General features: G+C 47.9%; 1 protein-coding gene and 1 pseudogene across 2 annotated transcripts in view; both read right to left on the bottom strand.

Annotated features, from left to right (window-relative positions):
• Positions 1 to 15,243, bottom strand: part of CAMK1D (calcium/calmodulin dependent protein kinase ID) — a 336,799-nt gene that overhangs the window by 300,460 nt on the left and 21,096 nt on the right. The gene's annotated exons all lie outside the window — the stretch shown is intronic.
• LOC118608998 lies at positions 6,729 to 6,847 on the bottom strand (annotated as a pseudogene).

The following is a 15,243-nucleotide window of genomic DNA, read 5'->3' on the forward strand; positions in this document are numbered from 1 at the left end:
AAAGAGGGCATGAGGAAGTGAGGTCTGCAGAGGTGAAGTCGTGACAAGTCTCTCTGGCTGCCCTCCATCACCTCTGAAAATCGAGAACTCGCTCAATGGGAAAGGCCGGACCAGCCCAGGAGAGAACTTCATAGACAATCAGAGACATGGACTTCTTAGGCAGCAGAGGGGACCCGGGAAGCGTGAGAAAGCGTGACTGATTTGTGCAGAGAACCCAACAGCTTCACTTTCTTTGTTTTCACAAGATATTTCATCAAATATTAACTTCTATTTCCTCCTTATTTTACTGATTTTTCACAGTTAACTTTCTAACATCTGGACTTTCTTTTGATGTTTGGGGAGAAGTGGTGATCCCTAACTAGCGATGGCGCTGCTCCCCCAGGGGGTATCGAGGAGCCCGTGGGCCTTCGTGGTTGGTCACAGCAGGGTGGGAAACACTGTTGCTTAGTGGATGACATCAAGGGACACCGAGTGTCCAGGGATGCCCGGGCAGTGCTCAGCAAGGAAGAACCATCTTGGCCACAGGGCCAATAGGTTCCCATGGGAAAATAACAACGTGCCCTTTTTTTCCCAGCTAGTTAGCCCACCATCCCAGGAGCACTGGCTTTGTTCACACATTCAATTCTACGTTCAACAAACAAGCACCGAGCATCTCCTGCATGCTAGGTCTTCCTGTCGGCACTGGTGCAAACAAGTCAGACACCTGCCCTCTCCCCGCGCATCTTCACAGAGAAATGCAATTGAAACGCTTTGAGAGTCATAAACAACTTTAAAGGGCCGGCCAAGTATCGCTACGCAGGAGGAGCCTTGTTGGTCCTGGTAAGAACTGCTCACGATGAACACTTAACTGCACATGCAAATATTAAAGCTGAGGGGTCAAACAACAGGACCACGATCCTGTCGATAGCATACGTTTGCTTAGCAAACGTCACTCCTTTCTTCGTAGATAACGGCTCAAACGCTGGCCTACCTCTGGTGGTTACCACTTGGCATTCCAGATGCATGGGGGTCTCAACGAGGGAGGGTTTACCGGGGTTTCGGCACATGGCGCTTACAGAGCGAAACAGGTACAGGTGTTCATTTCAACCTGACAGACTGTGACTAATTTTCTGAGATAGCTGCTTAGGACCGCGGGCAGGTGAGTAGATACACAGATGCGCTAAGCAAACGGTGGAGGTGTGCTGCCCGCTCACTGCCTGCCTTCCGACCGACCGAACCTAAAAACGCTGTGCGTGTATCACAGCTGTATCATCGTGTTTCCTACAAAGGGCATCAGTGACTGACCCCACAGTTTCCTCAGCACCCCGACTGCCCTGGGTGCAATATATCACCCTACGAAGTCCCTACGTTTCTTGCCATGGGCAAGTGACTTACGCCCTGGATGTCTGCGATGGGAGGTTGCCCTGGAGACAGCCGCAAATGTCCCCAAAGAGAGTAGTGGGGCCACTGAGGCGGTTTGCAGTATTTCAGAAGGCCCAAGAGACACCGCACATTCACCCACGATATGGTGGCACAGGCTAAAACGTGTTCGCTTTGGATCAGAACTGTGTCAACTCAGTGGGCAGTGGTGGTGACAGCTAAGACAGCGGAGACCCTTGCCGGCCGTGGGGTCTGTCCTTTATTCATAAACACATGTAGGAAAGGGATTAGCGCTTCAAAACTACCTGTGGTTAAAAGTTGGTCTTTAAGGTCCCTCCTTCTCGACAATTCCAACTTTCCCCGGAAGTTATTCATACCAAGAGTAACTCATTCTTAGCATAGCCCTAATAAGTAACCGACAATAACGGATAGTTTTCTGTCTTAGCTTCCCTGCACTTGTTTTTATCTTTTCAACTGATTAAGAGCGTGTTTATTTATGAGGGGCGTCACATCTCCGAAAGAAGAATTCAATAGATGTAACCGCATGCTCTCCGAGTTACGAAGGAAAGGTCTGGATCGGCTCAATTAGCAATTTCTTCCTCAATTTCTTGCTCTGCAAAAAGCTCAAGGAACTAGATGCTCATTTTTTTTTCCTCTTTGATCCTTTTCTTTTAAAAAGCAACAGGAAAGGTTTCAATAGGCCCCAATGATGTCACCTGCGTGACATCCCGGAAGCGTCCTGGCCTCAGTTTCCTCCCCGGTAACATCAGGGCCACAAGGTCAGCCCTACTGTGTAGCCCGTGACAGAGGAGCAGCTGAGGGGATAAAGAACGGTAAAAGTTCAATGCATTATTTAATGCAGCTTATTATACGTTATACTATTATTAATACTAGACCGTGATTTTTAAAGTATGTGGAATTTTTATAAATCAAATATTTTTAAATGCACTAATGGGAAGGAGTTCTACACTCAGCCTTTCCTCCATGAGAAAAATCTCTCTTAAAAAAAAAAAAAAAAAAAAAAAAAACCAATCCTGAGTCTCGGTTTTATGTTTGGCTGTGAATTTAGAGTCATTAGAGAAGATCTGTTCATGTAATTATTTCAGGATACAATTTTTTTTCTTTTTTGAGTGCGCGCTATGCCAGGAACTGGGGCTAAGATACACTATCAATTATCTCATTCAGTCCTCACACATAAAGCGGGTTCTATTACCACCATTATGCAAGAAAGACGCTTTAGGCACCAAGCTGGGACTTGCCCAAAGGATGGACTCGCTGGGAAAGGGACACCTTGGACCAGAACCGGCGTCCTCAGCCACCGAGCAGTTCCACAGGGCAGACGTGAACACAGGATGGCCAGCACGTGACAGCTGGCCATGTCACTGTTGAAAACCAGCTCGTGGCCTTTCACTGTTATCTGGTTTTGCGCGCCCACGTCGGTCTTCAGACCATGTCATTAGACATTTTTCTCCCTCCACCCACCCCCGGGTCCATCACACATTTTGCTCCATGCTCTCTCTTTATCTGCCAACCAACAGACCAACATAAATTACTCGAGTAGATACCGCAGACCAAAATGAGCAAACGAAACAGACCAAACACACCTTGCTTCCGGGGTATGATCCCAGAGCTGTGTTTATGCCACAGTGATGGATCTCTTCACCTGGGCGCCAGGTAGCTGCACTGCGGCCTCGGGGGCCCGCACAGCGCCACGCAGACTGTGCTCCTTCCCCTGCTCCTGCGCGCACCCTCGGGGCCGCGTGCCAACCTCGGCCCAGCTGCCCGAGCACGAAACCCGTGGCCCTCCTCTCTCTGATGCGCCCAAATCCAAAATGGTCCCGAGGAACTGGACTTGACCGCCTCTGCGTATCTTCCATCCGCCCACCTCTCCGGGGCCCCTGCCAGTGTGTCGCTCATCTTCTCCCCGAACCCCCTCCACGCATCCAAGAACAATTCAATCCACCCCCTGACACTGGTCTCGAGCTTCCCAGCTATAGCTCCAAAGTGGTCTTTCTTTCAAACGCGCGAAAATGCTGATCATGTTTCCCCTTCAGGTCCCCCACCTTCGGGATAAAGTCCCAACTACTAAGCGTGGCATAAACGGTCCCTGAAACCACAGCCCCTCATCCCCTCTCCAGGGCCCTCTCTTACCACTCCCCTGTTCTTGCCTGAACCCCAACACAGACACCATGCTCTTCCATCCTTTGGTTCTTAGGACCAGAGCAGGCCCATACGCCGGGACGTGCTCTCCCCCTTGCTCAGCTGGGAAACTCCTACCCATCCCTCGAGCCTCAGGCCCAGCACCGCCTCCCCTGTGGAGCCTTCCCTGATGCTAGGGCAAACCCTGAGGCAGCCTGAGCATGGCCTGCTGAAGCTCAGCTCAGGAACCTCCCCTACCGGCCTCACCACACTGTGAAGTAAATTCCCTCCCCTGGGGGTCGGGGGCTGGCTGTCATTGTCCCCCCACCACCCAGCACAGGCCCCGGCACCAAGCAGAGGCTTAGTAATGTCTCCCGATTAAATAAATATGAATAAAAACAACGTACGGACAGGGAAAGAAAACCACTGGCTCGATGATTTACTGAGGGGAAAACCAGACTTGGGATCCGATTCGCGCTTATAAAACATTCTATAAAGGGAGCGGCGAGGAGAGGCAAGGTATTCCTGGACCGGAGATGGGGCCCAGGAGGAGGCGAGGATGGAGGCAGGAGCGAGCACTTCCTGAACGCCCACGTCATGCTCTGGGCGGAGGCGAGGGGTCCGCGTCCCCAGAGTGCAAAGCCATCACTCAAGTGGGGGATTCTGGAAGGACTGAGTCACATCTTAAAATACACTCTGTGCCTCGGAATATAAATTTCTCAGAACCATAACAATTGCATCTTATGTGCTACTGAGCAGGGATTAGTGGTTGTGGGACTAGCGGCTCTTAAAATACAGCTGACCCCTGAACGGCATGGGGGTTAAAGGCACCCTGACCTCCCCCCCACCCCCGTGCATCTGAAAACCCATTTGTAACTTCTGCCTCCCCAAAATCTCAACTTCGGTCAGCTGGAAGCCTCGCCAATAACATAAACAGTGGATTGACACATATTTCATATTTTATATGTAGTACATGCTATACTCTCATGATAAAGCAAGCTAGAGAAAAGAAAATGTTAAGAAAATCCTAAAGAAGAGAAAATACATTTACAGTACTTATCAAAAAAGAAAAAAAAAATCTGTGTATAAGTGGACCCGTGCAGTTCAAACCCCATGCTGTTTAAGGGTGGATTGTAGTTTAAAGCCATGTGAATGTAAATTAGGAGGTTGGCAGAGTTTCCAAACTCCAGACCTCTTTTCTGAGGTCTTTTATTTTCCAGTGACAGAAGCTTTAGTCAAACAATAAAAGAGCAACTCGGATGCTCTTCTTCTCACGCAGCCCTGTCTGACTCTCAGGATTTTTAAGTACGGGGCGAGAAGTATGCTCACGGTCAAGTTCAAACGGCAAAAGCATGTCGCATCATTAGAACATTACTCCTTTGGATGAACTCTGAAGACTCGGTAATGAATGCCACGGCTGTCAGGGAGCCCCCTGAAAAGGCTACCTTCGAGAAATAAAATATTTGTTACCACTTTCACATCCCGAGCGAAACACCTGCCTCCCCAGACAGTCCCCTGAAATTTCTCCTTAAATTTCTGAAGTCACAACATCCACATGCGACTGTGGCACAGCGGATTCTCATCATCCACGGTAGTTATGCCCCGTAAAGTCGCCGTGAACACCGAATTCACAAACACTGAGCCTCTGCCCCCAGGGGGAGATGCAGGGCGAGGTGCCCGCGGGCCTCTGGTCACCGCGTTCAGTACATGACACGTCATTACGGCGCGAGTACGCGAACACCGAACTGACGGAGCTGTGGGCAGGTGAACGCCGGCCGCACTCCAGCCCGAGGGGGGTCCCCAAACAGTGAGGTCACCAAAAAAAAAAAAAAAAAAAGGCGCACACACAAAAACCGCAAACAGCACAGCACGAGGAGACCATGGGACGGACACTTGAGACTGACACGGGAAGGCGGAACCCGGCCTGTTCAGCCTGAGCTGGGAGCTTGCCCGTGGGGAGACACTTTTCACTGCTCTGCTCCTGTCTGCAAATGACTGCGGAAGCGTCTCGGGGATTGCTTAGGGGTCACGAACACCTTTTAGTGACGAGGTGAATTCGCAAATACAGAATCCGTGAATAATGAGGACCGGCCGTAGTTGACGTGACGTTGGTGACCTCGCCGAGACCGGGCTGGGTGCCGCGGGAGGCCCGTCAGAACCGGCCACGGTGTGGTTTCTGGCCGAGGGAGCTACAGACCAGTGCTTGTCCTTTGTCCTCCTGACTATACCAGGGGTCACCTACTCCCTCTTGCCAGTGAGCCTCAAAGAGACACGTGTATGGGGGGACGTCACCCCAGCCACCCCCATGCGGTTCCAAGACCCCAGCCAGGGGCCGTGTCCTCTCCCTTCAAGAACTACCTGCTGAAGAGGAAGAAACTACGGACCCACTAACTATGGATCCAGGCAGGACAAATAACTGGGCATATAACTCGGAAAGACTTCAGAGAGAATGCAGAGCCGTTAACATAACTCCTATCCTATCTACGTTAGTTACACATGGTTCCTTTGTGCTTCTATGCGTTAAAACATAAAAATAGGAATGGACGAATGCTGAACCTTCTCATCCCAGCGATGAGTAATACTCACCCATGGACACAGAAAACAAATGCCAAACAACAAACAGCGCCATGAGTTTCATAAGGAGATGTAATTCCAAGTAAATTTTACATTCTCTTTTTAACCTTTTTAACGCATTTATCAAACTTTGAAATGTGTGTGTGTGTGTGTGTGTATTTTGTCCAAATGCATAATGGTAATCGTAATAACTAAATGCAGGAATTTTTAAAATATTTAGACCCTTAAAGCCACAGGAAATTTCATTTAAATGTATAGATATATTCTTTGCAAGGGTAAATACAATATCCTAGGTTAACATTCTGGCATCCTAACATTATATAACATTCCTAACTTATCTATAACACATAACACATATATAACATATATGTAGCATATATGTTACATACATCCTACAAAAACATAATGATATATAACATTGTGATATATATAACATTATATATCATATATATTATATATATGATGTTGTATAATATCCTCTGAATTCAGAGAAAAAAGAGAATAAGTTAGAAATTCCAGTGATTAAAGAGTCTATTCAAGTACATTTATTTATTTATTTGTTTGTTTTCAGGTGAGGCAACCCTTGGTTGACCTCACAGATTGCAAGGAGCTTGTCAGTTTATAATCTCTCTGTCTCTTTTTTTTTTTTTTTTTTACGCCTACACCACCTGGTCTTCCTAGGTGGTCTCCCAACCAAGTACTAACCGGGCCTGACCCTGCTTAGCTTCTGAGATCAGACGGGATTGGGCACGTTCAGGGTGGCATGGACAGAGACTCAAGTACTTTTTAAATGGAAGATGATGAGTATCAGATTTCTGTAGCACTTAGATGGCGCTGGTTATACTTAAAAGAATGATGTAACAGTGTTATTTAATGATGCCAATATTTACAATAAGCTGGAAAAATACATCCTTTGCAACTCAAAGTGTGTGAGGGGTAGATGGCTTTACAAAATTATTTTAGGGGTTGGGTGAGCAAAGGGAATGCGGGCCCCTCAAAGGGAAGCCCACCCCTCACTTAGAGCACCGTGCAGGTCTCAACATTTTGCAAGAGAAGCTGCCAATCTGGATTTTCTACGTATAATTCACCTCTCTTTGATATGTTAGTTCAGAAGGTTTTTAAACAGCGTGCAAGCCAAACAAAACACAACTACAGGCCAACATTTTTTTCTGCCCTGACTCTGAGCAATACTTACCATCCTCTGTCAACTTTTCCATACAGTAAAAGAACCCACATGGAATACCTCCTGCTGTGCCAGGCAGTGTCCTGGGCCCTGGGGATGCATAACACCTGCCCTCAAGGAAGACAACCTAGGGGACCACTGACCAATAGACAGCCTTCTGCAATACGACCTATTACATTCAGTGCTAGAGGGAGATCCTGGGTATGGTGGCCACAGGAACTTGGGTGGGCCAGGAAAAGATGGTATATTTGTGAAATCTTGGGACCGAAGGGAGGCAGGACCAGAAGCATGCCAAATCACCAACACAAGCTGGGACTTCAGTGTCGGGGACTTGGAATGGCTATCCCGGGGACAGCTCCTTGAGAGACGGGCCAGCAAGGTAAACAGGAGCAAAGATCCTGGCAGGATGTCCAGAAGCAAAGTATACCCACAGGGACACGGAAACCAGCCCCGCTCCTCATTTGCAGTCCTTGTGTCAAAAAACAGGCTCATGATGGAAATAAACCATTGAGACAAGATCCAAAAATAGTTTCAACTGGGCATAAAAGCTCCTATAAAAATTCTTCTTTTAATCACTTCTGGAAGGCAGCTGAAAGGTACGCACAGCGAAACTCAGCTTGGAAGCAATCATCTTAATCTCTTTCTTTGAAAGATTAATTAAAACTGAGATTACGGACGGCGGCAGATGAGCCGGGCCAGCCGACGGGGCACGGTTGAGATAACACAGCTGTGGGCCAAACGCAGCGATGCCGTGGACAACCTGCTTCTTCCTAGGCCCAGAACTCAATTCCTGGGGACGGCACGTGAGTTAAATACCTGAACCTCGGGGACAGCTCGCGCAGGCAGTGGACAGTGCGGCAGGGCGCCTGGGTGCCCTCGAACAGCTGAACTGCACCAACCACAGCTGCAGGAGGCAAAGGACGGGCTGGGCCCAGAGGAACCAGCAAAGGCAGCAAGGAACAGAGAGCTGTTGCTCTGAACTCCGGCGAAATTTGAAGAGCTTGTTTAAGACGGTTTCAAGGATCTGCTCGGCTCAGGCCTAGAGCAGAAGTAGAGATGATAAGACACCAGAAAAAGAGAGAAAACCTTGTCCGCGTGGCCCCTACTCCATAGACCGCCTCTAAGAAAGAAAGGGGTTTTCTCCGATGGCGGGCCGCTGGCTTGTCACAGATCGCGAAAAGCAGATAAAGCAGGAGACCCTTATGGGAGTCCCGGTTGGCACAGCCAGAATTTGAACACGTTGTCACTGAACATAACCCCTGATACTGAAAAATCCTCCAGCACTCACCAGAAAACAACAATTTTGATAGCAATGATAGCAGCCCACTTTATGGCGTCGTCACAAGAGGAATGGAGGAAGGCAGTCACGTGGAATAAAGAGATAACAGGCAGTGTGAGGAGGAGGGGGGCCCCTCCCAGGCCCTTGGGGCTCCAACACTGGCCTCCAGCACCCCGCTCCCCGACCAAAGTCCTGGGATCCAGTTTAAGGAGCCCTGGATGTGGGCTACCAAATACTTAAAACCCAACTACTCTTTACTAAGTCTTCCCCCAACAAAGCAGAACATCCCTCACTGGCCTAGCGGTCAGAAGCCCTGCATTCCGCCAAGTCCTGAGGGCCCTTGTAAGCCACCTGCTCTCCCAGCATCTGTCAGCCCAGGTGCACATGGAGGAGCCTGGACCAAGGGCTTCTCGCTCCGATATCCTCTCATTCTCCCAGTTCAGCATTCCAAACCAATTTCACGTCACACCCTCACGACGAATCTCATTCTGGATGCTTCCAAGGCACGCATTATGTTTCCGACGGAGACTACAGCCATTTTATTTGGGGAAGGGAAGACACTCGGAATGCAGGGAAACACACTAAAATGTCATTCTCACGTGTACCCTTAACACCGAAGTGGGGGCGAGGCTTAAGGGTTGAGTGCAGACCCTGGGGCCAGCCTTCGCCTTCTCATCTGTTAAACGGGAGCAATGATAACAGCCCACTTTATGGCATCGTCACAAAGAGTAAACGAGTGAGTACGTGTGAAGCACTTGGAACGAAATCCGGCACGAAGCACCGTGTGTTTAAGTAAAGGTATGGAACCGTTTCATCGGCCATCGGAAGCGGCTGCCAGCTAGTTACACCCCAGTCAAATTGGAGGGGCCCCATGCAGTGATGGGAAATTCACCTGAGACGGCATCGGAACCCAGCCCTGCTTCTCCCAGCTCCGGGCGAACCAGCCCTAGGCCCCAACGAGGCCTCGCGTGCCACAGTCCTCACCCCGTCCCCTCTCCCGTGCTCCCCGCCACACTCGTTCGGGCCTCCCTCACTGGGACCACTGTGCCAGCCTTCCAACCCTCTCTGCAGGCTCTCCCAGCTCCAATGCCCCGCCCCAGACACTGAGGTCAGCTTCTAATAATCTAATATGACATTCGAATAGCTTTATCACCTGGATATTCTGAGAGCTTGTCTTGCCAGCTAAAGTTAAAAACACACTGACCTAGAACCAGAACTCATCATGATATGAAAACACCTCACCCGCCTTCCTAACCTGACTTCCTACGGGCTCCTGCATGTGTCCTTCACGCCCAGGCCGCTGCCCACCCGCCCCCCACCCTGCCACCTCCCGTGCGGGGCTTCCGGCCCAGCACGTCCATGCCGCTGTCCCCACCGGTGCAGGTGGACACCCCCCCCCCGCCCCATGCTTCAAAGTTGGGCTCACGTGCCCCGCAGGTGGCATTAACATTTCCGTTTCTGAGCTCACGTACCAGGTCTCTCTCAGCTTAGGAAAGGCAGAGGACTGTCTCGTCAGAGCCGAGTTCGAATCCCTTCTAGCTGACTGTCTCCGGGTGAGAAAATTTAAATCTCTGAACCTATCTCACTGAGGTTAGGAGAATAAGTGAGGAATAATATATGGAAAAGGTTTGGCTTAGTTTCTCTTTACCTTCCCTCTTTTGCAGAGTGCATTACTTCTCAAACTTTAAAAAAGGGACAACGCTTATAAAAGTTTTCTTCCTACTAATAACTAAGTTTTTTGACCGCAGCATTTTTTTGTCTTTCTCTGAGGACCTAGTACATGGCCTTACATTTCATAAGAACTAAAATGTATTAAATGTATGAAGAGACGGAGTATTTTATACTTAGTCTTTATATTACTCTCATCATTCCCCATTCTAACTTATGTTGTTGTTAATGGCGATAACTATCCCATAAGTTTAGTATAGATATCCAGATGGTTCTGAGGGGAAAACTCTATTTTGAGTGCTGAATGACATAACTGTATCCATTCAAATTTATTTATTTTCTCCTGGTTCCTTCATGCAGCCTACCATCAGAAACCACTGTGCCTGACACTACGTGACCGGCAAAAAGACAGGTTCCAACTCCCAAATTCACTCACTGCACTGAAAGAACGTTTCAACGGGCCTCATAAATCTAACCAACTGGGTGTTTTGTTTTTCTTGAAAAAACACTTGAAGACCGTCATCCTGAAAAGGAATATTTTATTCATGCCAGTTTAAGTAATGACAGGAAAATGTTCGGTACTCAAAATGGAATGAAAAAAAAAAAATGGTCAGCATGAATTTCCAAAGGCATCTGGAAAGTTGGCACAACAACGGAGAATGCGCAAAGCGACCGGTGCTCCCAGCTGCGACGAGGCCGCCTTCGTGTGGAAATCCTCGGGGGGAGAGAAGCTCCTGCAACTGACAGCATGATGTCTGCTTCAGGCGGGACACCAGCCCCGAGACTGCGTTAGGAATTCCCAGAGACGACCCTCCGGGACGTTCGTGTCCACAGTGATCCTGCTCTAAGCAGCGCAGAGGACGCCCACGACCTGTCCCCAGGGCCCCGACCACTTTAAGTTAAGGCAGTCGACTCGGTACCAAGAGTAACAAGAATCCAGGCAGAGGTCTGACTTAGAGCAGAAGTTAAATCTTGCCGCCAGGCAGACAGACCCCTTAGAGTCAAAAGGCTGAGATGCCACCTCTCAAAGTTAAAGTCACCTTGCACCGCGGGGTGCTGCATGCCACGGCTGGTCTAAGTGACCTACAAGAAAAGGGCTCTGAGAGCCCCCTGTAAGTGTGTACCGATTTCACGCCCGCCCCGGCCTAAATCCACAGACGACATCAAAAAAAAAAAAAAAAAATCGGAAGGCCAAGTGGCAATCCAAAACCATGCATTCTGTGATCACTCTGTTCTCAGCCTCTTCTCCAAGAAGAGCTTCAGACAGATAACAGTTACAAGGATGCTAGGGTCAAGAAAGACAGTTTCCTTTTAAATAAAACTTTCAAACTCACAGCCATTAACACTCACTGGAAATAACTGGACGGGAGCCAGCCGGGAAAGGGCACGTTGCTATAACTGGCCCTCCGGCCTCCGAGAGGCTCGGCGGAACTGTCCGTGCTGCGAGGCGAGGAGGGAGGAGGACCTGGTCACTGTGCCAATGTGCTGCGAGGCACGATAAGTAGGTCACGTTCGCACTCGGGCCGGCCAGAGCCACTCGGCTGCTCCGGGCCAGCACGTGGGTGGCGCCGTATCACGCCAAGGCTCGCTCTCGTGGTCAGCCTCTCGCCGTGAGGCCTGAGGAAGCGATGTCAGGACCCTTCCGGAGCCCTTCACATCCTAAGGCGTGTGTCCCAAGAGCAGCGGGCAGAACATGGCCTTAGGGCTGAGCACACGCCCAGGGCTTACACGGCCTGAAAGACACACATGCGTCCCCCTCACACACACGCACACGCGTGCGGGACAGCTAACGGCCCCCGTCCCAACCCTGCAGCGCACTTCGCCACCCATCACTGCGTGACACAGTCCTTCACGCAGGCGCGAATGCAGTGACCCACTGGCCCCTTCTCTAACCGGGGGATCTCGCCATGCCTTCCAACCCCGGGGACCTTCCGCGAGGTGTGGCGGCATCTCCAGCAGCTCGCCCCGGTGGAAATCACGCCGACTTCATGAAACTGGTCCCCACGGTTGAAACCGTGAGCCTCGCGTGGATCCAAGCCTCAGAAACAATGGGGTTTTCAAGCACGGCACCAACGTGACTCGGGAACCTGGGCACATGCTCCCGTCCGCGGCACGGCTCATGGCTTCTCAAGGCGCGAGGTCTCTCCTTTCCTGGCAGACAAACCTCCACGTTGACTGAGTTTTTCTGGAAAACTGTTGGAATCTCTAGCCCTAGGCGATCAACAGAACTGTTGATAAGCCCTCAGAAGCTTTGCAACTGTGCATTTTCCACAATTTCTTAATTTAAGAGGCACATTAGATGAGATGCGCTTAAAATCTCTGCAATTAGCACATCACTGACTCTTCCTGTGCCCCTGAGCAGCACACAACAGAGACCCGAGCTCGGAGACGGCCAAAAGCATTTCCTGAAAAAAAGAAGACGCACCAGCCTATTTCCAGGGCTTTCTTCTCTGTTTTTAACCAGCTTCACTCGATGTCATTTATTTGTAGGCAGAAGAAGATCTAGCAGCTGGAGACTAAGGAAAAAGCCGAAAGTGAGGTTCCAGATTGACTCAGGTAAAATTCCATGGTGACAAGGGCTTCAAAGTCTCCTCCTCCTCAAAGCAGAGGGGAAACCGACCCAGTGTCCCAAAACAGTCGCTGATATAGACATTACCAGAGCATGGACATCTGGGAACGCCTGTCCCAGGAGCTGCCACGAGCCACACGTGAGATGCTGAGTGGCAGACGCCACTCAGAGGCTCAGGACAGAGGCTCAGGACAGAAATCACCGCGGCGTCCTCTCGTCCACGAGAGGCTCCATTTCCTCACTCACTCATGAGAGCAACGTGCTACTAAAGTGGGAGGGGCAGATGTGAAAGAAAGATGGGTTTTCTGGCCCAATTTGCAAAAATGAATAAAATATTTCGGAACTTACATTCCAACAGATAGAGCTGGTGTTTACCGAGCAATTATGATGACATGGAAAGAGTCATGCATATAACATTCAGTAAGCGCTTACAATGTCTCTATATAGATATTGTATTTATTTCAAGCTCTCGTTAAGTTACTGTTACATATTGTGTATATAATGTATGTTCGTGTGTGTCATTACTCCGAGAATAGTAATAATTGGAAAATGAAATATGTGAAAATAAGAAGTTATCTTCTTAGTTCCCAATTATTTTATTAAAGTATTAAGCCAGTCTATTATATGTAAATTATACATAAACTTTCTTTTTCTGATAACTAATACATGATTAACATAGAAAATCTAGGAAATACAGCAAGGCAAGAAGAAGAAATTAATCTGTCATTTCAGCACTCAAAGATGACTACTATCATTATAATTGATGTCCATACCTCCAGCCCTCTCCTATAATTATGAGTGTTCTTCCACAAAATTGAGATCATGTTATCTGATACCTTATTTTTCACATTGAACAGTATATTGTTTACCCACGCCCTTAAATAATATTCTCCATCATGAGTTAAAGTCCACAAAGTGTCACATTCTATTGTGCCCTATTTTATCGATTTTTGTATTATTATATGAGTTGCTTCCAACTGTCAATTACTACGGGAAATGCTAGTACATAAACAGAGTTCTTTTTTTCCTAAAAGCTATATTGAGATGTGTCACGATTCACCAATTTAAATTGTCCAATTCAATGATCTTAGCATATTCATAGAATTGTGTAATAAGCAGCAGTTAATTCTAGAACATTTTTATCATCCCCCCAAATGCACCCTGTACCCTTCAGCAGTCATGCTCCGTTTCCTCTCCCACCCTCCCCGACCTGGTTCTCAGCAACCACTAATCCATCTGTAGATTTGTCTAATATGGACATTTCACATCAACGGGATCGCACAAGATGGAGTTTTGTATGACTGGCTTCTTTAGTTTAGACGACTGTTTTCAAGACTCAGCCATACTTCATTCCTTTCTTTGGCCAAACATAATGCTATTTTATGGATATCCCTCCCACATTTTGTTTATCCATTCATCAGCTGATGAAGACTTAGGTTCATTCAGTTGGGCGTGAAGTAATATCGCGGGGTGGTTTTGATTTTCTTTTCTCTGATGGCTCATCAGATGTCAAGTACCTTTTTATGTGCTTACACTTGTATAGCTTCCTTGGAGAAATGTTTGTTTAGACCCCTTGCCCATTTTTAATTGGGTTTTCTTTCGTTTACTGAGTTGTAAGCATTTTAAAACATATTTTAGATACGAGTCCCTTATCAGATTCGCAAAAAGAAATCCCCCATCCTATGGGTGGTCTTTTTTACTGTCTTGATGATACGAAGCAGACATAACTGATTTCTGCATGTTGATGTTGTATCCTACAGCCTTGATGAACTCATTCATTTATTAGCGCTGATAGATTTTTAGTGGGTTCCTGAGGATTTCCTCTCTACAAAATCATGTTGCCTGCAAATAGAGACAGTTTAACATTTTCCTCTACAATCGGATGCCTTTTATTTCTTCGTCTCGCCTAGCTACTCGCTGTCTGGCTAAAAACTCTAGCGCTGTATTGAATGGAAGTGGCGAGAGCGGACATTCTTATCTTATTCTGGATCTCCAGGAAAAGCATTCATTCTTTCACCATTAAGTATGATGTCAGCTCTGGGAGCAGCGTCCTCAGATGTGTGTGTTGTGGGGAAATAAAAAGGTTATTTCGGTGTTATACCCATTCATAAGCGATCTTAAATATGTCCATTTCCCAATGTGCATCTCCCCAAATTATTATTTCTCTAATCGAATTTCAGCATTCTTGGTACTTGTGATCGGTAGGAAAGGGATGGTGACATGTTAAAAAAAAAAACAAAAACAAAACAAAAAAAAACAAGTAATTGTGAAGTTCAAGGAGACTTGAAATGGAGAGATTTAATAAAGCCAAATGTCTGTGTCTGGTGCACTAAACACCTGCTCACAAAAAGCCCAAACAGTGGCCATTAAGTCTAAATCAATACGACATTTCTCTGGGTTCAATGAATCCATCCACTCAATTCACCACCAAAAGGAAGATGATTCTGAGCATGTTCTGAAATTCTGCGTCGA

The sequence above is a fragment of the Rousettus aegyptiacus genome, unplaced genomic scaffold (genome assembly GCF_014176215.1).
Source record: "Rousettus aegyptiacus isolate mRouAeg1 unplaced genomic scaffold, mRouAeg1.p scaffold_m13_p_10, whole genome shotgun sequence".
NCBI lineage: Eukaryota > Metazoa > Chordata > Mammalia > Chiroptera > Pteropodidae > Rousettus > Rousettus aegyptiacus.